We start from the raw sequence: 24354 nt of genomic DNA, 5'->3' as shown, positions 1-24354 counted from the left end.
TTCTCTTTGGCTTCCTCCGCAAAAATTAACACATCTAAGAGTGAGATTTTTTATCAGAACTGGAGGGAGCCAAAAGAAGGACATGATCTCAGGCTGCAAGAGAAGAGAATTAAGGTCCTGGGGGTGTATTTTGGAGAAGAGATGGGAACAGTAAATTGGCAGAACAAATTGCCAATCTTAAACAAAAAACTGATGCAATGGAAGGACCGAGACCTCACCATGACAGGGAAGGTGCTGGTCATCAAAGCCGAGCTCTTGCCTGTCTTGAATTTTCTGGCTTCTACCTTCCCAATCCCACACCGTGTTGCGGCGGTGCTGAGGAGATTGATGTTTCAATTTCTATGGGGTGGGAAGCAGGAAAGACTCAGAAGGGAAATAATGTACAGGCCGCTACCCTCAGGGGGGAAGTCTGTCCCAGATATTGCTACGAAGCTGCTGTGCATTTTCCTGGCCTCTGTGCTGAGAGGCTTTGCAACAGCACCTGCAGCGCGTACCTGGACTTATTTTTCCAGGCTCTGGGTAGGTAGGGAGGTGTTCAGAGTGTGGGGTGTCAGACCCAAGCTGGACGTCCCACTCTCTGACACATGCCCTGCAATTTATGGGACAGTTAAAAGTTTTCTAAGATCTCACCCAATTGGCCATATTCCCCTCCGAGATGTCAGCGTCCAAAAACTGGAAGATTTCGTAGCACCCCAGAACAATAGGCAGACCCCTGTGGGCATTTTAACATCAGCCCAAACAAGGAAGGTGTGGAAACACACATCCTCTAAATTTCTGTGCAACATTCACAGAGATTTAGCCTGGAGTGTCGTCCACCAGTGCTTACCGGTACGAACTTTCTTGTACCGTAGGGGCCTCACCCCCAGCCCTCGCTGCGTTAGGGTGGGCTGCGGCGAGGAGGAGACTGTGACCCATCTCCTGTGGTCCTGCTTTTTTGCTAAGGCCTTCTGGGCACAGTTTGAAGATTGGTTGCAGGCTCTCTCGCCCCAATTTACCCTGACCGCTGCTTTCATCATATACGGCATCTCTCCTGTCAAACTTCCCCCTGACGTGTTTGACAGGATCTGGGCCGTGGTGAACAGTGGGAAAGACGCCCTGTGGAGAGTGAGGAACATGGGGCTGTTCAAAGGCATCGAGGTCCCAGTCAAGGCAGCAGGTAGCCTGGCCCTGTTCATCACCCGAGAGAACTATTACCTCAGAGATCTGTGGAGAGAAGGGAGGGAGGAAGCAGAAAATCTGTGGGAAATAGAGGGCATTGGAGAGTATCTCAAGAAACTGTGAAAAACATTATCATGTTTAAATAAAGAATGTGATTTGCACCAGAAAAAAAGAAAATTGTTGCTATGTAACTGTTACCGTGTCAAAATGTAATGAGATGTGATCATATATACTGTTTTAAGTATGTATATTAATGTAAAGCTTTCTGATTTGTGATTTCCTGTATTTTTTTGTGAAAAGAAAATAAAGTTCTTAAAAATCGAAAATCGGTTCACCCAGGGCGAGGCTCGGCCATTGCACTCCGGCTGTGCTGACCCCTGCGAATTCCCCAAATGTGGGAATCTCGACTGCATAATTTCTGGTAGTGGGGGACTGCGTTCGCGCTCTCCCCTGATGTGCTTGGTCCAAAATCAGATACGGGAGGGTTAGGACACCACGAGCTGCTTGGCTGCGGAAGGATCCCGGTTCGACAGGAGTGGACGCCGCTGCTGGTTCTCGCTGGCTTTTAGTTAGGGGTCCGGAGAAGCATCTCAAGCTAGTTCCACTACTCCTTCCGGACGTTCATTCCCTTTTCAAAGTCAGTCGTTTTGCTGTAGTCTGCGTTCTTTAGGCTGATTATCGAGGTTAGCCTTTATTTGGTCATGGGGGGCCTCGGTACTGTATGCTGAGTCTAAAGACAGTTTCACCCGTTTTCTGATTGCTCGGTTCTGTACCAGTGCAGACATGTCAAACAGTGAATGGCTGTACCTCTATTGTATCCGTGCTCAATGAATGAAATCGGTAACAAATGAATATATGTCTAGTTATACGAAAAACGAGTGGTTTATCGACTCATCTTCATTTGCAGATTTAGAGGCAGCTTCGATATTCGTTTTACAGACGGGTTTTTTTTTTTGAATATGGGTCACACACATGCCACAGCAACAAAACATCTCTAGAGATGAGGCTATAGATCACCTTTCCATCCTTCAGGTTTTCCTCCCAAAGCCTACGGCACCAACGGCGACCCCTGCTGGCCGGGAGAGCAAAAGCTTACAGCACCTGGTATTCCCAGGCAGTCTCGCATCCAAGTACTAACCAGGCCCGAAGCTGCTTAGCTTCCGAGATCAGACGAGATCGGGCGTGTTCAGGGTGGTGTGGCCGTAAGCGAAAGCCCCAGCGCCTGACTCGCTACTTGAAGCTGTGTGTGGCGGGGGTTCCGTGCCCCCCGAGCGGGACTGAAGGATCGTTCGTGTGCAACTCTTTGGAAAGGAGCTGCTTTCCAAATCGCATTGCGTGCCTGGATGTTGGCGAATGCGCTCCCTTGTGTTGGCTCGTCCCGCACTGGAGGAGGACAAACAATCTGCACGGAGGAGCACCAGGCAAGTCTTCACCAGACAAAAACCTCCAGTGCACAGCACTCTGGAAACATTTCGGGGCTTTCGCGTGTTTATTTCAGCACGTAAAGCGCACCGGTCCAACACGTCGGCCGGGCGCGCGGCGCCTCCGCTCTCTTGTGGCCTTGCGGCGTCAGAGCAAGAGGCTCCTTCTCGCTGCTCTTCCGCTGTGTTGCAGGGCCCCGAGAGGGAACCCGGAGCGCGCACTTTGTGGGGGGCGGGGGACCGCGTTCGCGCTCTGCCCCCGGTCTCTTGCGCGAGTACTAAATCTCACGGACAGGGGGGCCTCGTCATTGATTGTTACAGGTGAGACGGGGATTAGGAGGAGACCCCGACTGATGTGTAAAGGGGAGCACTAACACCAGAGGGACACCCCCGGCGTCTCTTTTTGAGAGACGCCCTGGGGTTTCCTAATGGCCAAGGAGGGTCGGGACCTCGGTTTGACGCCTCCCCCGAAGGACGGCGCCTGTTTGTGCAGCAGAGTGTCGCCATCAGGAGGCTGGGGCGTAAGAGAGCCACACAGCCCGCAGGGTGAGCGCTCCCTACTGGTCCCAGTCACACCTCTTGCAGGAGCAGCAGCAACCGGAGCTTTTCCGGGGTGGAATCTCCCATCCGGGTGCCGGCCAGGCTCACACCTGCTGGGCTGCCCCGGGGGTGAGCCCAGTCGAGAGTCGCAGGGCCAGATCTAGTCACCGGGGAGAAACGATACAAGTGAAGGATTGCTCGGCTCTCGGCACTTGAAAAGACCGACAAATGTCTCGTTCCCGCCGGAGCTGAATGTACCCGCATGTGTGGTGTCGTCTTCTTCCCCCGCCCCGCTGTGTTTGCTGTATTGTCTCTGAAGCCGGCCCCCCCGAGACGAGACGGGCTGTTCCTGTGCCCCAATTAACACTTTACAGGTGCCATTCCCCGGCATTGTGGCCATTGTCGGTGCTCACACGCGATAAGATAAGGCGGAGGAGAGCGGGGCATGCCCAGCGGCAGACATACAAGGAGGGGGCAGTGCGAGGTGAGGTGAGGTCCGACACGCCGGAGCCCCGACGCAGCTAATGCGGAGCACTTGTTGGACTGGCATCGAAAGGACGTGTGTGCACGGAGCGAGCCTTCCCTGCGGCGGAGCGCGGGAACTTTCTCCCCCCCTCCCGCTGCAGGAGTTGTGTGCGCTGCAGCTGTGCCGAGAGAAAAGCACAGAAGGCAGCAGGCTCTGGAGAGCAGGTAAGAGACGGAGCCTTGTGGGCAGGCGAGCAGGCCCGTTTTTTGGAAATTGCTGAAAAGGTTTGTTCGGTGTGTGGCAGGCGCACGTCGCGAGCTTGCGTGGCGATCTGCCGGTCTGGAGTTATGCAAATGAGGCCGAATTGCATCCCGGGACATGCTGCGAATGCGCAACGGCGACTGCAGATGTGTAGGAAACGGCGCGCTCGTTTTCTCGTTTTGCCCACACTTTTGAGTGTTAGTGTGGCGTGTGAGTGTGTGAAAGAGTGGGCCCAGCAGGAGGCGGTGGCGTGCGGGGCGAGGAGGTGGCCTAGGTTGCGCGATTTGTGCTGTGGGTGCGGGCCGCTTGCAGGGGCCTGTTTAACTCATACTTACCTGGCAGGGGAGATACCTTGATCAAGAAGGAGGTTCACCCAGGGCGAGGCTCGGCCATTGCACTCCGGCTGTGCTGACCCCTGCGAATTCCCCAAATGTGGGAATCTCGACTGCATAATTTCTGGTAGTGGGGGACTGCGTTCGCGCTCTCCCCTGATGTGCTTGGTCCAAAATCAGATACGGGAGGGTTAGGACACCACGAGCTGCGTGGCTGCGGAAGGATCCCGGTTCGACAGGAGTGGACGCCGCTGCTGGTTCTCGCTGGCTTTTAGTTAGGGGTCCGGAGAAGCATCTCAAGCTAGTTCCACTACTCCTTCCGGACGTTCATTCCCTTTTCAAAGTCAGTCGTTTTGCTGTAGTCTGCGTTCTTTAGGCTGATTATCGAGGTTAGCCTTTATTTGGTCATGGGGGGCCTCGGTACTGTATGCTGAGTCTAAAGACAGTTTCACCCGTTTTCTGATTGCTCGGTTCTGTACCAGTGCAGACATGTCAAACAGTGAATGGCTGTACCTCTATTGTATCCGTGCTCAATGAATGAAATCGGTAACAAATGAATATATGTCTAGTTATACGAAAAACGAGTGGTTTATCGACTCATCTTCATTTGCAGATTTAGAGGCAGCTTCGATATTCGTTTTACAGACGGGTTTTTTTTTTTGAATATGGGTCACACACATGCCACAGCAACAAAACATCTCTAGAGATGAGGCTATAGATCACCTTTCCATCCTGCAGGTTTTCCTCCCAAAGCCTACGGCACCAACGGCGACCCCTGCTGGCCGGGAGAGCAAAAGCTTACAGCACCTGGTATTCCCAGGCAGTCTCCCATCCAAGTACTAACCAGGCCCGACGCTGCTTAGCTTCCGAGATCAGACGAGATCGGGCGTGTTCAGGGTGGTGTGGCCGTAAGCGAAAGCCCCGGCGCCTGACTCGCTACTTGAAGCTGTGTGTGGCGGGGGTTCCGTGCCCCCCGAGCGGGACTGAAGGATCGTTCGTGTGCAACTCTTTGGAAAGGAGCTGCTTTCCAAATCGCATTGCGTGCCTGGATGTTGGCGAATACGCTCCCTTGTGTTGGCTCGTCCCACACTGGAGGAGGACAAACAATCTGCACGGAGGAGCACCAGGCAAGTCTTCACCAGACAAAAACCTCCAGTGCACAGCACTCTGGAAACATTTCGGGGCTTTCGCGTGTTTATTTCAGCACGTAAAGCGCACCGGTCCAACACGTCGGCCGGGCGCGCGGCGCCTCCGCCCTCTTGTGGCCTTGCAGCGTCAGAGCAAGAGGCTCCTTCTCGCTGCCCTTCCGCTGTGTTGCAGGGCCCCGAGAGGGAACCCGGAGCGCGCACTTTGTGGGGGGCGGGGGACCGCGTTCGCGCTCTGCCCCCGGTCTCTTGCGCGAGTACTAAATCTCACGGACAGGGGGGCCTCGTCATTGATTGTTACAGGTGAGACGGGGATTAGGAGGAGACCCCGACTGATGGGTAAAGTGGAGCACTAACACCAGAGGGACACCCCCGGCGTCTCTTTTTGAGAGACGCCCTGGGGTTTCCTAATGGCCAAGGAGGGTCGGGACCTCGGTTTGACGCCTCCCCCGAAGGACGGCGCCTGTTTGTGCAGCAGAGTGTCGCCATCAGGAGGCTGGGGCGTAAGAGAGCCACACAGCCCGCAGGGTGAGCGCTCCCTACTGGTCCCAGTCACACCTCTTGCAGGAGCAGCAGCAACCGGAGCTTTTCCGGGGTGGAATCTCCCATCCGGGTGCCGGCCAGGCTCACACCTGCTGGGCTGCCCCGGGGGTGAGCCCAGTCGAGAGTCGCAGGGCCAGATCTAGTCACCGGGGAGAAACGATACAAGTGAAGGATTGCTCGGCTCTCGGCACTTGAAAAGACCGACAAATGTCTCGTTCCCACCGGAGCTGAATGTACCCGCATGTGTGGTGTCGTCTTCTTCCCCCGCCCCGCTGTGTTTGCTGTATTGTCTCTGAAGCCGGCCCCCCCGAGACGAGACGGGCTGTTCCTGTGCCCCAATTAACACTTTACAGGTGCCATTCCCCGGCATTGTGGCCATTGTCGGTGCTCACACGCGATAAGATAAGGCGGAGGAGAGCGGGGCATGCCCAGCGGCAGACATTCAAGGAGGGGGCAGTGCGAGGTGAGGTGAGGTGCGACACGCCGGAGCCCCGACACAGCTAATGCGGAGCACTTGTTGGACTGGCATCGAAAGGACGTGTGCGCACGGAGCGAGCCTTCCCTGCGGCGGAGCGCGGGAACTTTCTCCCCCCCTCCCGCTGCAGGAGTTGTGTGCGCTGCAGCGGTGCCGAGAGAAAAGCACAGAAGGCAGCAGGCTCTGGAGAGCAGGTAAGAGACGGAGCCTTGTGGGCAGGCGAGCAGGCCCGTTTTTTGGAAATTGCTGAAAAGGTTTGTTCGGTGTGTGGCAGGCGCACGTCGCGAGCTTGCGTGGCCTAGGCTGCGCGATTTGTGCTGTGGGTGCGGGCCGCTTGCAGGTGCCTGTTTAACTCATACTTACCTGGCAGGGGAGATACCTTGATCAAGAAGGAGGTTCACCCAGGGTGAGGCTCGGCCATTGCACTCCGGCTGTGCTGACCCCTGCGAATTCCCCAAATGTGGGAATCTCGACTGCATAATTTCTGGTAGTGGGGGACTGCGTTCGCGCTCTCCCCTGATGTGCTTGGTCCAAAATCAGATACGGGAGGGTTAGGACACCACGAGCTGCGTGGCTGCGGAAGGATCCCGGTTCGACAGGAGTGGACGCCGCTGCTGGTTCTCGCTGGCTTTTAGTTAGGGGTCCGGAGAAGCATCTCAAGCTAGTTCCACTACTCCTTCCGGACGTTCATTCCCTTTTCAAAGTCAGTCGTTTTGCTGTAGTCTGCGTTCTTTAGGCTGATTATCGAGGTTAGCCTTTATTTGGTCATGGGGGGCCTCGGTACTGTATGCTGAGTCTAAAGACAGTTTCACCCGTTTTCTGATTGCTCGGTTCTGTACCAGTGCAGACATGTCAAACAGTGAATGGCTGTACCTCTATTGTATCCGTGCTCAATGAATGAAATCGGTAACAAATGAATATATGTCTAGTTATACGAAAAACGAGTGGTTTATCGACTCATCTTCATTTGCAGATTTAGAGGCAGCTTCGATATTCGTTTTACAGACGGGTTTTTTTTTTTGAATATGGGTCACACACATGCCACAGCAACAAAACATCTCTAGAGATGAGGCTATAGATCACCTTTCCATCCTGCAGGTTTTCCTCCCAAAGCCTACGGCACCAACGGCGACCCCTGCTGGCCGGGAGAGCAAAAGCTTACAGCACCTGGTATTCCCAGGCAGTCTCCCATCCAAGTACTAACCAGGCCCGACGCTGCTTAGTTTCCGAGATCAGACAAGATCGGGCGTGTTCAGGGTGGTGTGGCCGTAAGCGAAAGCCCCGGCGCCTGACTCGCTACTTGAAGCTGTGTGTGGCGGGGGTTCCGTGCCCCCCGAGCGGGACTGAAGGATCGTTCGTGTGCCACTCTTTGGAAAGGAGCTGCTTTCCAAATCGCATTGCGTGCCTGGATGTTGGCGAATGCGCTCCCTTGTGTTGGCTCGTCCCGCACTGGAGGAGGACAAACAATCTGCACGGAGGAGCACCAGGCAAGTCTTCACCAGACAAAAACCTCCAGTGCACAGCACTCTGGAAACATTTCGGGGCTTTCGCGTGTTTATTTCAGCACGTAAAGCGCACCGGTCCAACACGTCGCCCGGGCGCGCGGCGCCTCTGCCCTCTGGTGGCCTTGCGGCGTCAGAGCAAGAGGCTCCTTCTCGCTGCCCTTCCGCTGTGTTGCAGGGCCCCGAGAGGGAACCCGGAGCGCGCACTTTGTGGGGGGCGGGGGACCGCGTTCGCGCTCTGCCCCCGGTCTCTTGCGCGAGTACTAAATCTCACGGACAGGGGGGCCTCGTCATTGATTATTACAGGTGAGACGGGGATTAGGAGGAGACCCCGACTGATGGGTAAAGGGGAGCACTAACACCAGAGGGACACCCCCGGCGTCTCTTTTTGAGAGACGCCCTGGGGTTTCCTAATGGCCAAGGAGGGTCGGAACCTCGGTTTGACGCCTCCCCCGAAGGACGGCGCCTGTTTGTGCAGCAGAGTGTCGCCATCAGGAGGCTGGGGCGTAAGAGAGCCACACAGCCCGCAGGGTGAGCGCTCCCTACTGGTCCCAGTCACACCTCTTGCAGGAGCAGCAGCAACCGGAGCTTTTCCGGGGTGGAATATCCCATCCGGGTGCCGGCCAGGTTCACACCTGCTGGGCTGCCCCGGGGGTGAGCCCAGTCGAGAGTCGCAGGGCCAGATCTAGTCACCGGGGAGAAACGATACAAGTGAAGGATTGCTCGGCTCTCGGCACTTGAAAAGACCGACAAATGTCTCGTTCCCGCCGGAGCTGAATGTACCCGCATGTGTAGTGTCGTCTTCTTCCCCCGCCCCGCTGTGTTTGCTGTATTGTCTCTGAAGCCGGCCCCCCCGAGACGAGACGGGCTGTTCCTGTGCCCCAATTAACACTTTACAGGTGCCATTCCCCGGCATTGTGGCCATTGTCGGTGCTCACACGCGATAAGATAAGGCGGAGGAGAGCGGGGCATGCCCAGCGGCAGACATTCAAGGAGGGGGCAGTGCGAGGTGAGGTGAGGTGCGACACGCCGGAGCCCCGACACAGCTAATGCGGAGCACTTGTTGGACTGGCATCGAAAGGACGTGTGCGCACGGAGCGAGCCTTCCCTGCGGCGGAGCGCGGGAACTTTCTCCCCCCCTCCCGCTGCAGGAGTTGTGTGCGCTGCAGCGGTGCCGAGAGAAAAGCACAGAAGGCAGCAGGCTCTGGAGAGCAGGTAAGAGACGGAGCCTTGTGGGCAGGCGAGCAGGCCCGTTTTTTGGAAATTGCTGAAAAGGTTTGTTCGGTGTGTGGCAGGCGCACGTCGCGAGCTTGCGTGGCCTAGGCTGCGCGATTTGTGCTGTGGGTGCGGGCCGCTTGCAGGGGCCTGTTTAACTCATACTTACCTGGCAGGGGAGATACCTTGATCAAGAAGGAGGTTCACCCAGGGTGAGGCTCGGCCATTGCACTCCGGCTGTGCTGACCCCTGCGAATTCCCCAAATGTGGGAATCTCGACTGCATAATTTCTGGTAGTGGGGGACTGCGTTCGCGCTCTCCCCTGATGTGCTTGGTCCAAAATCAGATACGGGAGGGTTAGGACACCACGAGCTGCGTGGCTGCGGAAGGATCCCGGTTCGACAGGAGTGGACGCCGCTGCTGGTTCTCGCTGGCTTTTAGTTAGGGGTCCGGAGAAGCATCTCAAGCTAGTTCCACTACTCCTTCCGGACGTTCATTCCCTTTTCAAAGTCAGTCGTTTTGCTGTAGTCTGCGTTCTTTAGGCTGATTATCGAGGTTAGCCTTTATTTGGTCATGGGGGGCCTCGGTACTGTATGCTGAGTCTAAAGACAGTTTCACCCGTTTTCTGATTGCTCGGTTCTGTACCAGTGCAGACATGTCAAACAGTGAATGGCTGTACCTCTATTGTATCCGTGCTCAATGAATGAAATCGGTAACAAATGAATATATGTCTAGTTATACGAAAAACGAGTGGTTTATCGACTCATCTTCATTTGCAGATTTAGAGGCAGCTTCGATATTCGTTTTACAGACGGGTTTTTTTTTTTGAATATGGGTCACACACATGCCACAGCAACAAAACATCTCTAGAGATGAGGCTATAGATCACCTTTCCATCCTGCAGGTTTTCCTCCCAAAGCCTACGGCACCAACGGCGACCCCTGCTGGCCGGGAGAGCAAAAGCTTACAGCACCTGGTATTCCCAGGCAGTCTCCCATCCAAGTACTAACCAGGCCCGATGCTGCTTAGCTTCCGAGATCAGACGAGATCGGGCGTGTTCAGGGTGGTGTGGCCATAAGCGAAAGCCCCGGCGCCTGACTCGCTACTTGAAGCTGTGTGTGGCGGGGGTTCCGTGCCCCCCGAGCGGGACTGAAGGATCGTTCGTGTGCCACTCTTTGGAAAGGAGCTGCTTTCCAAATCGCATTGCGTGCCTGGATGTTGGCGAATGCGCTCCCTTGTGTTGGCTCGTCCCGCACTGGAGGAGGACAAACAATCTGCACGGAGGAGCACCAGGCAAGTCTTCACCAGACAAAAACCTCCAGTGCACAGCACTCTGGAAACATTTCGGGGCTTTCGCGTGTTTATTTCAGCACGTAAAGCGCACCGGTCCAACACGTCGGCCGGGCGCGCGGCGCCTCCGCCCTCTTGTGGCCTTGCGGCGTCAGAGCAAGAGGCTCCTTCTCGCTGCCCTTCCGCTGTGTTGCAGGACCCGGAGCGCGCACTTTGTGGGGGGCGGGGGACCGCGTTCGCGCTCTGCCCCCGGTCTCTTGCGCGAGTACTAAATCTCACGGACAGGGGGGCCTCGTCATTGATTGTTACAGGTGAGACGGGGATTAGGAGGAGACCCCGACTGATGGGTAAAGGGGAGCACTTACACCAGAGGGACACCCCCGGCATCTCTTTTTGAGAGACGCCCTGGGGTTTCCTAATGGCCAAGGAGGGTCGGGACCTCGGTTTGACCTCTGTTTGTGCAGCAGAGTGTCGCCATCAGGAGGCTGGGGCGTAAGAGAGCCACACAGCCCGCAGGGTGAGCGCTCCCTACTGGTCCCAGTCACACCTCTTGCAGGAGCAGCAGCAACCGGAGCTTTTCCGGGGTGGAATCTCCCATCCGGGTGCCGGCCAGGCTCACACCTGCTGGGCTGCCCCGGGGGTGAGCCCAGTCGAGAGTCGCAGGGCCAGATCTAGTCACCGGGGAGAAACGATACAAGTGAAGGATTGCTCGGCTCTCGGCACTTGAAAAGACCGACAAATGTCTCGTTCCCGCCGGAGCTGAATGTACCCGCATGTGTGGTGTCGTCTTCTTCCCCCGCCCCGCTGTGTTTGCTGTATTGTCTCTGAAGTCGGCCCCCCCGAGACGAGACGGGCTGTTCCTGTGCCCCAATTAACACTTTACAGGTGCCATTCCCCGGCATTGTGGCCATTGTCGGTGCTCACACGCGATAAGATAAGGCGGAGGAGAGCGGGGCATGCCCAGCGGCAGACATTCAAGGAGGGGGCAGTGCGAGGTGAGGTGCGACACGCCGGAGCCCCGACGCAGCTAATGCGGAGCACTTGTTGGACTGGCATCGAAAGGACGTGTGCGCACGGAGCGAGCCTTCCCTGCGGCGGAGCGCGGGAACTTTCTCCCCCCCTCCTGCTGCAGGAGTTGTGTGCGCTGCAGCGGTGCCGAGAGAAAAGCACAGAAGGCAGCAGGCTCTGGAGAGCAGGTAAGAGACGGAGCCTTGTGGGCAGGCGAGCAGGCCCGTTTTTTGGAAATTGCTGAAAAGGTTTGTTCGGTGTGTGGCAGGCGCACGTCGCGAGCTTGCGTGGCCTAGGCTGCGCGATTTGTGCTGTGGGTGCGGGCCGCTTGCAGGGGCCTGTTTAACTCATACTTACCTGGCAGGGGAGATACCTTGATCAAGAAGGAGGTTCACCCAGGGTGAGGCTCGGCCATTGCACTCCGGCTGTGCTGACCCCTGCGAATTCCCCAAATGTGGGAATCTCGACTGCATAATTTCTGGTAGTGGGGGACTGCGTTCGCGCTCTCCCCTGATGTGCTTGGTCCAAAATCAGATACGGGAGGGTTAGGACACCACGAGCTGCGTGGCTGCGGAAGGATCCCGGTTCGACAGGAGTGGACGCCGCTGCTGGTTCTCGCTGGCTTTTAGTTAGGGGTCCGGAGAAGCATCTCAAGCTAGTTCCACTACTCCTTCCGGATGTTCATTCCCTTTTCAAATCAGTCGTTTTGCTGTAGTCTGCGTTCTTTAGGCTGATTATCGAGGTTAGCCTTTATTTGGTCATGGGGGGCCTCGGTACTGTATGCTGAGTCTAAAGACAGTTTCACCCGTTTTCTGATTGCTCGGTTCTGTACCAGTGCAGACATGTCAAACAGTGAATGGCTGTACCTCTATTGTATCCGTGCTCAATGAATGAAATCGGTAACAAATGAATATATGTCTAGTTATACGAAAAACGAGTGGTTTATCGACTCATCTTCATTTGCAGATTTAGAGGCAGCTTCGATATTCGTTTTACAGACGGGTTTTTTTTTTTGAATATGGGTCACACACATGCCACAGCAACAAAACATCTCTAGAGATGAGGCTATAGATCACCTTTCCATCCTGCAGGTTTTCCTCCCAAAGCCTACGGCACCAACGGCGACCCCTGCTGGCCGGGAGAGCAAAAGCTTACAGCACCTGGTATTCCCAGGCAGTCTCCCATCCAAGTACTAACCAGGCCCGACGCTGCTTAGCTTCCGAGATCAGACGAGATCGGGCGTGTTCAGGGTGGTGTGGCCATAAGCGAAAGCCCCGGCGCCTGACTCGCTACTTGAAGCTGTGTGTGGCGGGGGTTCCGTGCCCCCCGAGCGGGACTGAAGGATCGTTCGTGTGCCACTCTTTGGAAAGGAGCTGCTTTCCAAATCGCATTGCGTGCCTGGATGTTGGCGAATGCGCTCCCTTGTGTTGGCTCGTCCCGCACTGGAGGAGGACAAACAATCTGCACGGAGGAGCACCAGGCAAGTCTTCACCAGACAAAAACCTCCAGTGCACAGCACTCTGGAAACATTTCGGGGCTTTCGCGTGTTTATTTCAGCACGTAAAGCGCACCGGTCCAACACGTCGGCCGGGCGCGCGGCGCCTCCGCCCTCTTGTGGCCTTGCGGCGTCAGAGCAAGAGGCTCCTTCTCGCTGCCCTTCCGCTGTGTTGCAGGACCCGGAGCGCGCACTTTGTGGGGGGCGGGGGACCGCGTTCGCGCTCTGCCCCCGGTCTCTTGCGCGAGTACTAAATCTCACGGACAGGGGGGCCTCGTCATTGATTGTTACAGGTGAGACGGGGATTAGGAGGAGACCCCGACTGATGGGTAAAGGGGAGCACTTACACCAGAGGGACACCCCCGGCATCTCTTTTTGAGAGACGCCCTGGGGTTTCCTAATGGCCAAGGAGGGTCGGGACCTCGGTTTGACCTCTGTTTGTGCAGCAGAGTGTCGCCATCAGGAGGCTGGGGCGTAAGAGAGCCACACAGCCCGCAGGGTGAGCGCTCCCTACTGGTCCCAGTCACACCTCTTGCAGGAGCAGCAGCAACCGGAGCTTTTCCGGGGTGGAATCTCCCATCCGGGTGCCGGCCAGGCTCACACCTGCTGGGCTGCCCCGGGGGTGAGCCCAGTCGAGAGTCGCAGGGCCAGATCTAGTCACCGGGGAGAAACGATACAAGTGAAGGATTGCTCGGCTCTCGGCACTTGAAAAGACCGACAAATGTCTCGTTCCCGCCGGAGCTGAATGTACCCGCATGTGTGGTGTCGTCTTCTTCCCCCGCCCCGCTGTGTTTGCTGTATTGTCTCTGAAGCCGGCCCCCCCGAGACGAGACGGGCTGTTCCTGTGCCCCAATTAACACTTTACAGGTGCCATTCCCCGGCATTGTGGCCATTGTCGGTGCTCACACGCGATAAGATAAGGCGGAGGAGAGCGGGGCATGCCCAGCGGCAGACATTCAAGGAGGGGGCAGTGCGAGGTGAGGTGAGGTGCGACACGCCGGAGCCCCGACGCAGCTAATGCGGAGCACTTGTTGGACTGGCATCGAAAGGACGTGTGCGCACGGAGCGAGCCTTCCCTGCGGCGGAGCGCGGGAACTTTCTCCCCCCCTCCTGCTGCAGGAGTTGTGTGCGCTGCAGCGGTGCCGAGAGAAAAGCACAGAAGGCAGCAGGCTCTGGAGAGCAGGTAAGAGACGGAGCCTTGTGGGCAGGCGAGCAGGCCCGTTTTTTGGAAATTGCTGAAAAGGTTTGTTCGGTGTGTGGCAGGCGCACGTCGCGAGCTTGCGTGGCGATCTGCCGGTCTGGAGTTATGCAAATGAGGCCGAATTGCATCCCGGGACATGCTGCGAATGCGCAACGGCGACTGCAGATGTGTAGGAAACGGCGCGCTCGTTTTCTCGTTTTGCCCACACTTTTGAGTGTTAGTGTGGCGTGTGAGTGTGTGAAAGAGTGGGCCCAGCAGGAGGCGGTGGCGTGCGGGGCGAGGAGGTGGCCTAGGCTGCGCGATTTGTGCTGTGGGTGCGGGCCGCTTGCAGGGGCCTGTTTAACTCATACTTACCTGGCAGGGGAGATACCTTGATCAGCCTGTAGGTGGAGTAGTTGGATTGTTTTTCTTTTGTTGGAAGCAGTGTTCGATTTGCGGTTTTTGAAATGGCAACCTTTGGATCCCGTAAGAATGCTGTACGTTTTGAGCTCTTGGATGACCTCTTCATGGATCGTATGCAGTTCAGCAGAAAAGTGTTACAGAAGGAACTTGGCTTTGAACCTCGGCACTTGGATTTCATCTTCGCTCTCCCAGGTCAGAAAGCATTTGAGGTTGTATTTGCTACCTATCCTCTGTTTGAACAATGCGTGGATGTGTTTGAGGCAAAAAGAGGCAAAGTTCCTGCACTTGAGAAGATCAACTTGCAGCCTCTGACACAGAGAGAGAGGAAAACGGTGCATGTTGTTATGTTCTCGGAACTGGCAAAGACGGAGGACATTCACACCTGGCTTAACCAGTACTGCACCGTCCACCATGGAACTGAGGTTAGAGATGTTGATGGTATAAAAACAGGAGCAAGGAAATTCGAGGTTCGCTTGCTACCGGACAGCGTAAATGGAGGCTTAAGGCACCTGCCCTCTACAATCCGGCTGGGCGCCTGCAATGGCTATGTGTTTTATGTGGGACAACCAAAGGTGTGTCGGCGCTGTGGTGCTGTGGGACACCTGGCATCGTCCTGCACTGTGAAATGCTGCAAGACCTGTGGCAAACAGGGACATTTAGCCTCTGACTGTTCAATGCTGCCAAAGTGCAATTTATGTGGCTCGGAAGGACACGTTTTTAAGAACTGCCCTCACGCCTACGCCAATAAACTCAAAATGAGAAAGGATGAGGCAGTGCTTGTTTCAGCCAAACCGGCCCGAAAATCCAAAGCAAACAACAAGTCAAACAAAGAACCCTTGTTGGACAAAGACTCTCAGCCTCCAGCCAGGATCAGTCCTGCTGTGGCTCCGGGGCTGGTGGAAGAGAAATCCACTACGCCCCCACAACCGCAGACTGCACCAGACAAGCACGAGGGTTTGAAAACCCCCGAGAACAGCGAGGACCCCTCCCCCACTCCTGCTCCTCAGAACGAGGGCCAGTGTGGGGCCCCCCGGTGGAGCGGGTCCAGCGAGGATACCCAGGATTCAGCGGAGCTGCTTTTCTCAGACTCTGCAAGTGCTACAGATGCCCTCCTCTCCTCCATCCAGTCCATCACGGAGGATCTGCAGCAGCTGGTGGGTGAGGGGGAAGAGGAGACTGGTGCATCGGCTGCACCCCTTTCCCCTCAGTGCTCCCAGGAGCTGGACTTGAGGAAAAGAAAAAATGACTCTGTTTTCTCCCCGAGCGAGGAGGAAGGAGAGCATGGCGATGGGGACAGCTGGAACCTCTCCACCCCTCCCTCTACCCCCTTCCTTGAAATGGACTCTGTGAACGCTTTTACTGCTGCCACCCTGATGAAGGCTCATTCAGAGGATGGCTGGCAGGAAATTGGTAAGAAGAAAAAGAAAAAGAAAAAGGTAACAGGTGAGACCGAAGAGAAATGTGTTTTGTAAAGACTGGTTCCACTTTCTTATGTAATATGGCTCTTAACATAATTTCTCTTAACACAAGAGGTATCAATGACAGAGTTAAATGCCAGTCTGTCTTTGATTACCTCCAGCAGAGAGAGGGAGATGTGTTGATGTTGCAGGAGTGTGCTTTAGCCTATCAAGAGAGGTATAAAAGTTTTGAAGATAGGTGGGATAAAGGGCCTTCTGTTTGGTCAGGGGACAATAACAACAGAGCCTCTGGCGTGGCCATTCTTTTCAAAGGATGGGCATTCAAATTGAAAAGTATTCAGAGGGTCATAGATGGCAGGTTGCTGTGTGTGGATGTGGAATGGGGGACCGTTAACCTGCGGCTAATCAATGTGTATTGCCCTACTGACGTAGGAGGAAGGGTGGAGCTACTCAAGGCACTCTCCCCCCTATTGTTATGCAGCACAGACGTGATAGTGGGAGGGGATTTTAATTGTATCTTAGAGCACACAGACAGGCAGTCTAGCTCGCCGATAAAATTGGATTCCAGCTCACTGGCCCTGCAAAACTTAGTTCAAGACTTTAAACTCTCAGACACATATAGATGTATATATCCCACAACAGCAGGATATACATGGTCAGGGAGGAATAGCAGCTCCAGAATTGACTATTGCTTTGTCTCAGAGAGAGTGAAAGTTGTTGGGGTCACTCTTCAGCCTGTCTTCTTCTCAGATCATCAGGCTTTAGGGTGTAGAGTGGAACTCCAGGGCGGGACTGTCTTTGGCCCAGGCCTCTGGAAACTCAACACAAAGCTGCTAGAGAACGAGGGGGTAGTATCCCGCTACAAGGAGAAACTATCACAGTGGCTGTCCCTGCAGTGTCTGTACGGGTCAGTAGGAGAGTGGTGGGAGGAGGTGAAGGTGAGGACAAAGGCCTTTTTCATGGCTGAGGGAAGGAAGGCTGCTGCCAGACGGAGAGGAGTGCTAGCCAGGAAACAGAGGCAGCTGCAGCGTCTCTACACGATGCTGCACAGTGGCTTCGATGTGCTCGAGGATATCGCCCTTTTAAAAAAGGACATCCGGAGCATAGCCGAAGAAAGTAGTCGAGGAGTGCTGTTAAGAAGCAGAGTGCAGTTCTTGGAAGAAAATGAGAAGTGTACTCGCTTCTTTTTCAGGAAAGTGGTAGGCTCCAAGACTGTCATGGAAAGTGTAGTTGATGAGGAGGGACGAGAGAGAACAGAGCCGAGTGCTATCCTCTCCTGCACCGAGGCCTTCTACTCAAGACTGTACAGCTCTACAGAGGTAAAGGATGAAGATATTCATTTTTTTACCTCAAAGCTAGAAAACATTTTGAGTGAAGAAGATAGGGAAGTACTTGAGAGGGATTTGACAGTAGAAGAGCTGAGACAGGCTATGGAGAGCTTACAGAAGGGGAAAACTCCGGGTGCTGACGGGCTCCCTAAAGAATTTTATTGCACCTTTTGGGATCTGCTTCAGGATCCGCTACTGCTCCTATTCGAGGAAAGCTACAAGACAGAATTGCTGCCTGACTCCTTAAGAGAAGGCACTATCTCTCTCTTGTTTAAGAAAGGAGCAAAAAATGACATAAAGAACTGGAGACCCCTCAGCCTGTTAGGCGTAGACACTAAGATCCTGTCCAAAGCCCTTTTCCTGCGCCTACAAAATGTAGTGGCCTCACTGGTAGGGAAAGAACAGACTTGTGGGATAGCAGGACGCCTGATGAGCGACAACCTGGCCTTGTTGAGGGATGTCTGTCTGTACTCTGAGGATCGCTCCCTCCCTCTGTGCATTTTAGGTGTAGACCTAGAAAAGGCCTTTGACCGCCTAAACCGGCAGTACTTAACATCGGTACTTGAGCACATGAAGTTTGGCCCCATCATGAGAAAGTGGATTAACCTGCTGTACACAGGTAGCAACAGCAGAGTCATGGTTAATGGCAATAGATCACGCACCTTTGAAGTCTGTTCAGGGGTGAGGCAGGGCTGCCCATTATCCCCCTTGTTATTCGTTTTGGCTATGGAGCCCTTAGCCTGTGCCTTGCGCCAGGATCAGGCCATTAATGGGATACCAGTGCCTGGAAGTGGGGGAGGAGAGGTAAAGACATCTCTATACATGGATGACGTCACCCTGCTCCTCTCTGACAATGCCTCAATTAGCAGAGCTCTGCAGTGCTGTGATCGGTTCTCTTTGGCTTCCTCCGCAAAAATTAACACATCTAAGAGTGAGATTTTTTATCAGAACTGGAGGGAGCCAAAAGAAGGACATGATCTCAGGCTGCAAGAGAAGAGAATTAAGGTCCTGGGGGTGTATTTTGGAGAAGAGATGGGAACAGTAAATTGGCAGAACAAATTGCCAATCTTAAACAAAAAACTGATGCAATGGAAGGACCGAGACCTCACCATGACAGGGAAGGTGCTGGTCATCAAAGCCGAGCTCTTGCCTGTCTTGAATTTTCTGGCTTCTACCTTCCCAATCCCACACCGTGTTGCGGCGGTGCTGAGGAGATTGATGTTTCAATTTCTATGGGGTGGGAAGCAGGAAAGACTCAGAAGGGAAATAATGTACAGGCCGCTACCCTCAGGGGGGAAGTCTGTCCCAGATATTGCTACGAAGCTGCTGTGCATTTTCCTGGCCTCTGTGCTGAGAGGCTTTGCAACAGCACCTGCAGCGCGTACCTGGACTTATTTTTCCAGGCTCTGGGTAGGTAGGGAGGTGTTCAGAGTGTGGGGTGTCAGACCCAAGCTGGACGTCCCACTCTCTGACACATGCCCTGCAATTTATGGGACAGTTAAAAGTTTTCTAAGATCTCACCCAATTGGCCATATTCCCCTCCGAGATGTCAGCGTCCAAAAACTGGAAGATTTCGTAGCACCCCAGAACAATAGGCAGACCCCTGTGGGCATTTTAACATCAGCCCAAACAAGGAAGGTGTGGAAACACACATCCTCTAAATTTCTGTGCAACATTCACAGAGATTTAGCCTGGAGTGTCGTCCACCAGTGCTTACCGGTACGAACTTTCTTGTACCGTAGGGGCCTCACCCCCAGCCCTCGCTGCGTTAGGGTGGGCTGCGGCGAGGAGGAGACTGTGACCCACCTCCTGTGGTCCTGCTTTTTTGCTAAGGCCTTCTGGGCACAGTTTGAAGATTGGTTGCAGGCTCTCTCGCCCCAATTTACCCTGACCGCTGCTTTCATCATATACGGCATCTCTCCTGTCAAGCTTCCTCCTGACGTGTTTGACAGGATCTGGGCCGTGGTGAACAGTGGGAAAGACGCCCTGTGGAGAGTTAGGAACATGGGGCTGTTCAAAGGCATCGAGGTCCCAGTCAAGGCAGCAGGTAGCCTGGCCCTGTTCATCACCCGAGAGAACTATTACCTCAGAGATCTGTGGAGAGAAGGGAGGGAGGAAGCAGAAAATCTGTGGGAAATAGAGGGCATTGGACAGTATCTCAAGAAACTGTGAAAAACATTATCATGTTTAAGTAAAAAATGTGATTTGCACCAGAAAAAAAGAAATTGTTGCTATGTAACTGGTTCCGTGTCAAAATGTAATGAGATGTGATCATATATACTGTTTTAAGTATGTATATTAATGTAAAGCTTTCTGATTTGTGATTTCCTGTATTTTTTTGTGAAAAGAAAATAAAGTTCTTAAAAATCGAAATCGGTTCACCCAGGGTGAGGCTCGGCCATTGCACTCCGGCTGTGCTGACCCCTGCGAATTCCCCAAATGTGGGAATCTCGACTGCATAATTTCTGGTAGTGGGGGACTGCGTTCGCGCTCTCCCCTGATGTGCTTGGTCCAAAATCAGATACGGGAGGGTTAGGACACCACGAGCTGCGTGGCTGCGGAAGTATCCCGGTTCGACAGGAGTGGACGCCGCTGCTGGTTCTCGCTGGCTTTTAGTTAGGGGTCCGGAGAAGCATCTCAAGCTAGTTCCACTACTCCTTCCGGACGTTCATTCCCTTTTCAAAGTCAGTCGTTTTGCTGTAGTCTGCGTTCTTTAGGCTGATTATCGAGGTTAGCCTTTATTTGGTCATGGGGGGCCTCGGTACTGTATGCTGAGTCTAAAGACAGTTTCACCCGTTTTCTGATTGCTCGGTTCTGTACCAGTGCAGACATGTCAAACAGTGAATGGCTGTACCTCTATTGTATCCGTGCTCAATGAATGAAATCGGTAACAAATGAATATATGTCTAGTTATACGAAAAACGAGTGGTTTATCGACTCATCTTCATTTGCAGATTTAGAGGCAGCTTCGATATTCGTTTTACAGACGGGTTTTTTTTTTTGAATATGGGTCACACACATGCCACAGCAACAAAACATCTCTAGAGATGAGGCTATAGATCACCTTTCCATCCTGCAGGTTTTCCTCCCAAAGCCTACGGCACCAACGGCGACCCCTGCTGGCCGGGAGAGCAAAAGCTTACAGCACCTGGTATTCCCAGGCAGTCTCCCATCCAAGTACTAACCAGGCCCGACGCTGCTTAGCTTCCGAGATCAGACGAGATCGGGCGTGTTCAGGGTGGTGTGGCCATAAGCGAAAGCCCCGGCGCCTGACTCGCTACTTGAAGCTGTGTGTGGCGGGGGTTCCGTGCCCCCCGAGCGGGACTGAAGGATCGTTCGTGTGCCACTCTTTGGAAAGGAGCTGCTTTCCAAATCGCATTGCGTGCCTGGATGTTGGCGAATGCGCTCCCTTGTGTTGGCTCGTCCCGCACTGGAGGAGGACAAACAATCTGCACGGAGGAGCACCAGGCAAGTCTTCACCAGACAAAAACCTCCAGTGCACAGCACTCTGGAAACATTTCGGGGCTTTTGCGTGTTTATTTCAGCACGTAAAGCGCACCGGTCCAACACGTCGGCCGGGCGCGCGGCGCCTCCGCCCTCTTGTGGCCTTGCGGCGTCAGAGCAAGAGGCTCCTTCTCGCTGCCCTTCCGCTGTGTTGCAGGACCCGGAGCGCGCACTTTGTGGGGGGTGGGGGACCGTGTTCGCGCTCTGCCCCCGGTCTCTTGCGCGAGTACTAAATCTCACGGACAGGGGGGCCTCGTCATTGATTGTTACAGGTGAGACGGGGATTAGGAGGAGACCCCGACTGATGGGTAAAGGGGAGCACTTACACCAGAGGGACACCCCCGGCATCTCTTTTTGAGAGACGCCCTGGGGTTTCCTAATGGCCAAGGAGGGTCGGGACCTCGGTTTGACCTCTGTTTGTGCAGCAGAGTGTCGCCATCAGGAGGCTGGGGCGTAAGAGAGCCACACAGCCCGCAGGGTGAGCGCTCCCTACTGGTCCCAGTCACACCTCTTGCAGGAGCAGCAGCAACCGGAGCTTTTCCGGGGTGGAATCTCCCATCCGGGTGCCGGCCAGGCTCACACCTGCTGGGCTGCCCCGGGGGTGAGCCCAGTCGAGAGTCGCAGGGCCAGATCTAGTCACCGGGGAGAAACGATACAAGTGAAGGATTGCTCGGCTCTCGGCACTTGAAAAGACCGACAAATGTCTCGTTCCCGCCGGAGCTGAATGTACCCGCATGTGTGGTGTCGTCTTCTTCCCCCGCCCCGCTGTGTTTGCTGTATTGTCTCTGAAGCCGGCCCCCCCGAGACGAGACGGGCTGTTCCTGTGCCCCAATTAACACTTTACAGGTGCCATTCCCCGGCATTGTGGCCATTGTCGGTGCTCACACGCGATAAGATAAGGCGGAGGAGAGCGGGGCATGCCCAGCGGCAGACATTCAAGGAGGGGGCAGTGCGAGGTGAGGTGAGGTGCGACACGCCGGAGCCCCGACGCAGCTAATGCGGAGCACTTGTTGGACTGGCATCGAAAGGACGTGTGCGCACGGAGCGAGCCTTCCCTGCGGCGGAGCGCGGGAACTTTCTCCCCCCCTCCCGCTGCAGGAGTTATGTGCGCTGCAGCGGTGCCGAGAGAAAAGCACAGAAGGCAGCAGGCTCTGGAGAGCAGGTAAGAGACGGAGCCTTGTGGGCAGGCGAGCAGGCCCGTTTTTTGGAAATTGCTGAAAAGGTTTGTTCGGTGTGTGGCAGGCGCACGTCGCGAGCTTGCGTGGCGATCTGCCGGTCTGGAGTTATGCAAATGAGGCCGAATTGCATCCCGGGACATGCTGCGAATGCGCAACGGCGACTGCAGATGTGTAGGAAACGGCGCGCTCGTTTTCTCGTTTTGCCCACACTTTTGAGTGTTAGTGTGGCGTGTGAGTGTGTGAAAGAGTGGGCCCAGCAGGAGGCGGTGGCGTGCGGGGCGAGGAGGTGGCCTAGGCTGCGCGATTTGTGCTGTGGGTGCGGGCCGTTTGCAGGGGCCTGTTTAACTCATACTTACCTGGCAGGGGAGATACCTTGATCAGCCTGTAGGTGGAGTAGTTGGATTGTTTTTCTTTTGTTGGAAGCAGTGTTCGATTTGCGGTTTTTGAAATGGCAACCTTTGGATCCCGTAAGAATGCTGTACGTTTTGAGCTCTTGGATGACCTCTTCATGGATCGTATGCAGTTCAGCAGAAAAGTGTTACAGAAGGAACTTGGCTTTGAACCTCGGCACTTGGATTTCATCTTCGCTCTCCCAGGTCAGAAAGCATTTGAGGTTGTATTTGCTACCTATCCTCTGTTTGAACAATGCGTGGATGTGTTTGAGGCAAAAAGAGGCAAAGTTCCTGCACTTGAGAAGATCAACTTGCAGCCTCTGACACAGAGAGAGAGGAAAACGGTGCATGTTGTTATGTTCTCGGAACTGGCAAAGACGGAGGACATTCACACCTGGCTTAACCAGTACTGCACCGTCCACCATGGAACTGAGGTTAGAGATGTTGATGGTATAAAAACAGGAGCAAGGAAATTCGAGGTTCGCTTGCTACCGGACAGCGTAAATGGAGGCTTAAGGCACCTGCCCTCTACAATCCGGCTGGGCGCCTGCAATGGCTATGTGTTTTATGTGGGACAACCAAAGGTGTGTCGGCGCTGTGGTGCTGTGGGACACCTGGCATCGTCCTGCACTGTGAAATGCTGCAAGACCTGTGGCAAACAGGGACATTTAGCCTCTGACTGTTCAATGCTGCCAAAGTGCAATTTATGTGGCTCGGAAGGACATGTTTTTAAGAACTGCCCTCACGCCTACGCCAATAAACTCAAAATGAGAAAGGATGAGGCAGTGCTTGTTTCAGCCAAACCGGCCCGAAAATCCAAAGCAAACAACAAGTCAAACAAAGAACCCTTGTTGGACAAAGACTCTCAGCCTCCAGCCAGGATCAGTCCTGCTGTGGCTCCGGGGCTGGTGGAAGAGAAATCCACTACGCCCCCACAACCGCAGACTGCACCAGACAAGCACGAGGGTTTGAAAACCCCCGAGAACAGCGAGGACCCCTCCCCCACTCCTGCTCCTCAGAACGAGGGCCAGTGTGGGGCCCCCCGGTGGAGCGGGTCCAGCGAGGATACCCAGGATTCAGCGGAGCTGCTTTTCTCAGACTCTGCAAGTGCTACAGATGCCCTCCTCTCCTCCATCCAGTCCATCACGGAGGATCTGCAGCAGCTGGTGGGTGAGGGGGAAGAGGAGACTGGTGCATCGGCTGCACCCCTTTCCCCTCAGTGCTCCCAGGAGCTGGACTTGAGGAAAAGAAAAAATGACTCTTTTTTCTCCCCGAGCGAGGAGGAAGGAGAGCATGGCGATGGGGACAGCTGGAACCTCTCCACCCCTCCCTCTACCCCCTTCCTTGAAATGGACTCTGTGAACGCTTTTACTGCTGCCACCCTGATGAAGGCTCATTCAGAGGATGGCTGGCAGGAAATTGGTAAGAAGAAAAAGAAAAAGAAGAAGGTAACAGGTGAGACCGAAGAGAAATGTGTTTTGTAAAGACTGGTTCCACTTTCTTATGTAATATGGCTCTTAACATAATTTCTCTTAACACAAGAGGTATCAATGACAGAGTTAAATGCCAGTCTGTCTTTGATTACCTCCAGCAGAGAGAGGGAGATGTGTTGATGTTGCAGGAGTGTGCTTTAGCCTATCAAGAGAGGTATAAAAGTTTTGAAGATAGGTGGGATAAAGGGCCTTCTGTTTGGTCAGGGGACAATAACAACAGAGCCTCTGGCGTGGCCATTCTTTTCAAAGGATGGGCATTCAAATTGAAAAGTATTCAGAGGGTCATAGATGGCAGGTTGCTGTGTGTGGATGTGGAATGGGGGACCGTTAACCTGAGGCTAATCAATGTGTATTGCCCTACTGACGTAGGAGGAAGGGTGGAGCTACTCAAGGCACTCTCCCCCCTATTGTTATGCAGCACAGACGTGATAGTGGGAGGGGATTTTAATTGTATCTTAGAGCACACAGACAGGCAGTCTAGCTCGCCGATAAAATTGGATTCCAGCTCACTGGCCCTGCAAAACTTAGTTCAAGACTTTAAACTCTCAGACACATATAGATGTATATATCCCACAACAGCAGGATAT

The 24354-nt window shown here is 54.4% G+C and overlaps 11 non-coding genes and 1 pseudogene across 11 annotated transcripts; 6 read left to right on the top strand and 6 right to left on the bottom strand.

The window, feature by feature from the left end:
• The first annotated feature begins 1440 nt into the window (after window positions 1–1440).
• Window positions 1441–1611, top strand: LOC138225781 (U1 spliceosomal RNA). Its single transcript, XR_011184252.1, has one exon. It is a non-coding gene; the product is annotated as a U1 spliceosomal RNA (small nuclear RNA).
• Window positions 1612–2247: 636 nt separating this feature from the next.
• On the bottom strand, window positions 2248–2366 carry LOC138225757 (5S ribosomal RNA; annotated as a pseudogene).
• A 1807-nt stretch (window positions 2367–4173) lies between these two features.
• LOC138225766 (U1 spliceosomal RNA) lies at window positions 4174–4337 on the top strand. The gene has a single exon (XR_011184237.1). It is a non-coding gene; the product is annotated as a U1 spliceosomal RNA (small nuclear RNA).
• Window positions 4338–4973: 636 nt separating this feature from the next.
• Window positions 4974–5092, bottom strand: LOC138225783 (5S ribosomal RNA). Its single transcript, XR_011184254.1, has one exon. It is a non-coding gene; the product is annotated as a 5S ribosomal RNA (ribosomal RNA).
• A 1604-nt stretch (window positions 5093–6696) lies between these two features.
• Window positions 6697–6860, top strand: LOC138225762 (U1 spliceosomal RNA). The gene has a single exon (XR_011184233.1). It is a non-coding gene; the product is annotated as a U1 spliceosomal RNA (small nuclear RNA).
• A 636-nt stretch (window positions 6861–7496) lies between these two features.
• LOC138225756 (5S ribosomal RNA) lies at window positions 7497–7615 on the bottom strand. The gene has a single exon (XR_011184229.1). It is a non-coding gene; the product is annotated as a 5S ribosomal RNA (ribosomal RNA).
• A 1604-nt stretch (window positions 7616–9219) lies between these two features.
• On the top strand, window positions 9220–9383 carry LOC138225760 (U1 spliceosomal RNA). The gene has a single exon (XR_011184231.1). It is a non-coding gene; the product is annotated as a U1 spliceosomal RNA (small nuclear RNA).
• A 636-nt stretch (window positions 9384–10019) lies between these two features.
• LOC138225751 (5S ribosomal RNA) lies at window positions 10020–10138 on the bottom strand. The gene has a single exon (XR_011184224.1). It is a non-coding gene; the product is annotated as a 5S ribosomal RNA (ribosomal RNA).
• Window positions 10139–11705: 1567 nt separating this feature from the next.
• Window positions 11706–11869, top strand: LOC138225759 (U1 spliceosomal RNA). The gene has a single exon (XR_011184230.1). It is a non-coding gene; the product is annotated as a U1 spliceosomal RNA (small nuclear RNA).
• A 635-nt stretch (window positions 11870–12504) lies between these two features.
• Window positions 12505–12623, bottom strand: LOC138225745 (5S ribosomal RNA). Its single transcript, XR_011184217.1, has one exon. It is a non-coding gene; the product is annotated as a 5S ribosomal RNA (ribosomal RNA).
• Window positions 12624–19530: 6907 nt separating this feature from the next.
• LOC138225777 (U1 spliceosomal RNA) lies at window positions 19531–19700 on the top strand. Its single transcript, XR_011184248.1, has one exon. It is a non-coding gene; the product is annotated as a U1 spliceosomal RNA (small nuclear RNA).
• A 636-nt stretch (window positions 19701–20336) lies between these two features.
• Window positions 20337–20455, bottom strand: LOC138225744 (5S ribosomal RNA). Its single transcript, XR_011184216.1, has one exon. It is a non-coding gene; the product is annotated as a 5S ribosomal RNA (ribosomal RNA).
• Between the last annotated feature and the right edge of the window lie 3899 nt (window positions 20456–24354).

This window comes from Lepisosteus oculatus, unplaced genomic scaffold (assembly GCF_040954835.1).
Source record: "Lepisosteus oculatus isolate fLepOcu1 unplaced genomic scaffold, fLepOcu1.hap2 HAP2_SCAFFOLD_103, whole genome shotgun sequence".
In the NCBI taxonomy this organism is placed as follows: Eukaryota; Metazoa; Chordata; class Actinopteri; order Semionotiformes; family Lepisosteidae; genus Lepisosteus; species Lepisosteus oculatus.
The sequence above is the reverse complement of the archived record's forward strand: the minus strand, read 5'-3'. Positions and strand labels throughout refer to the sequence as shown.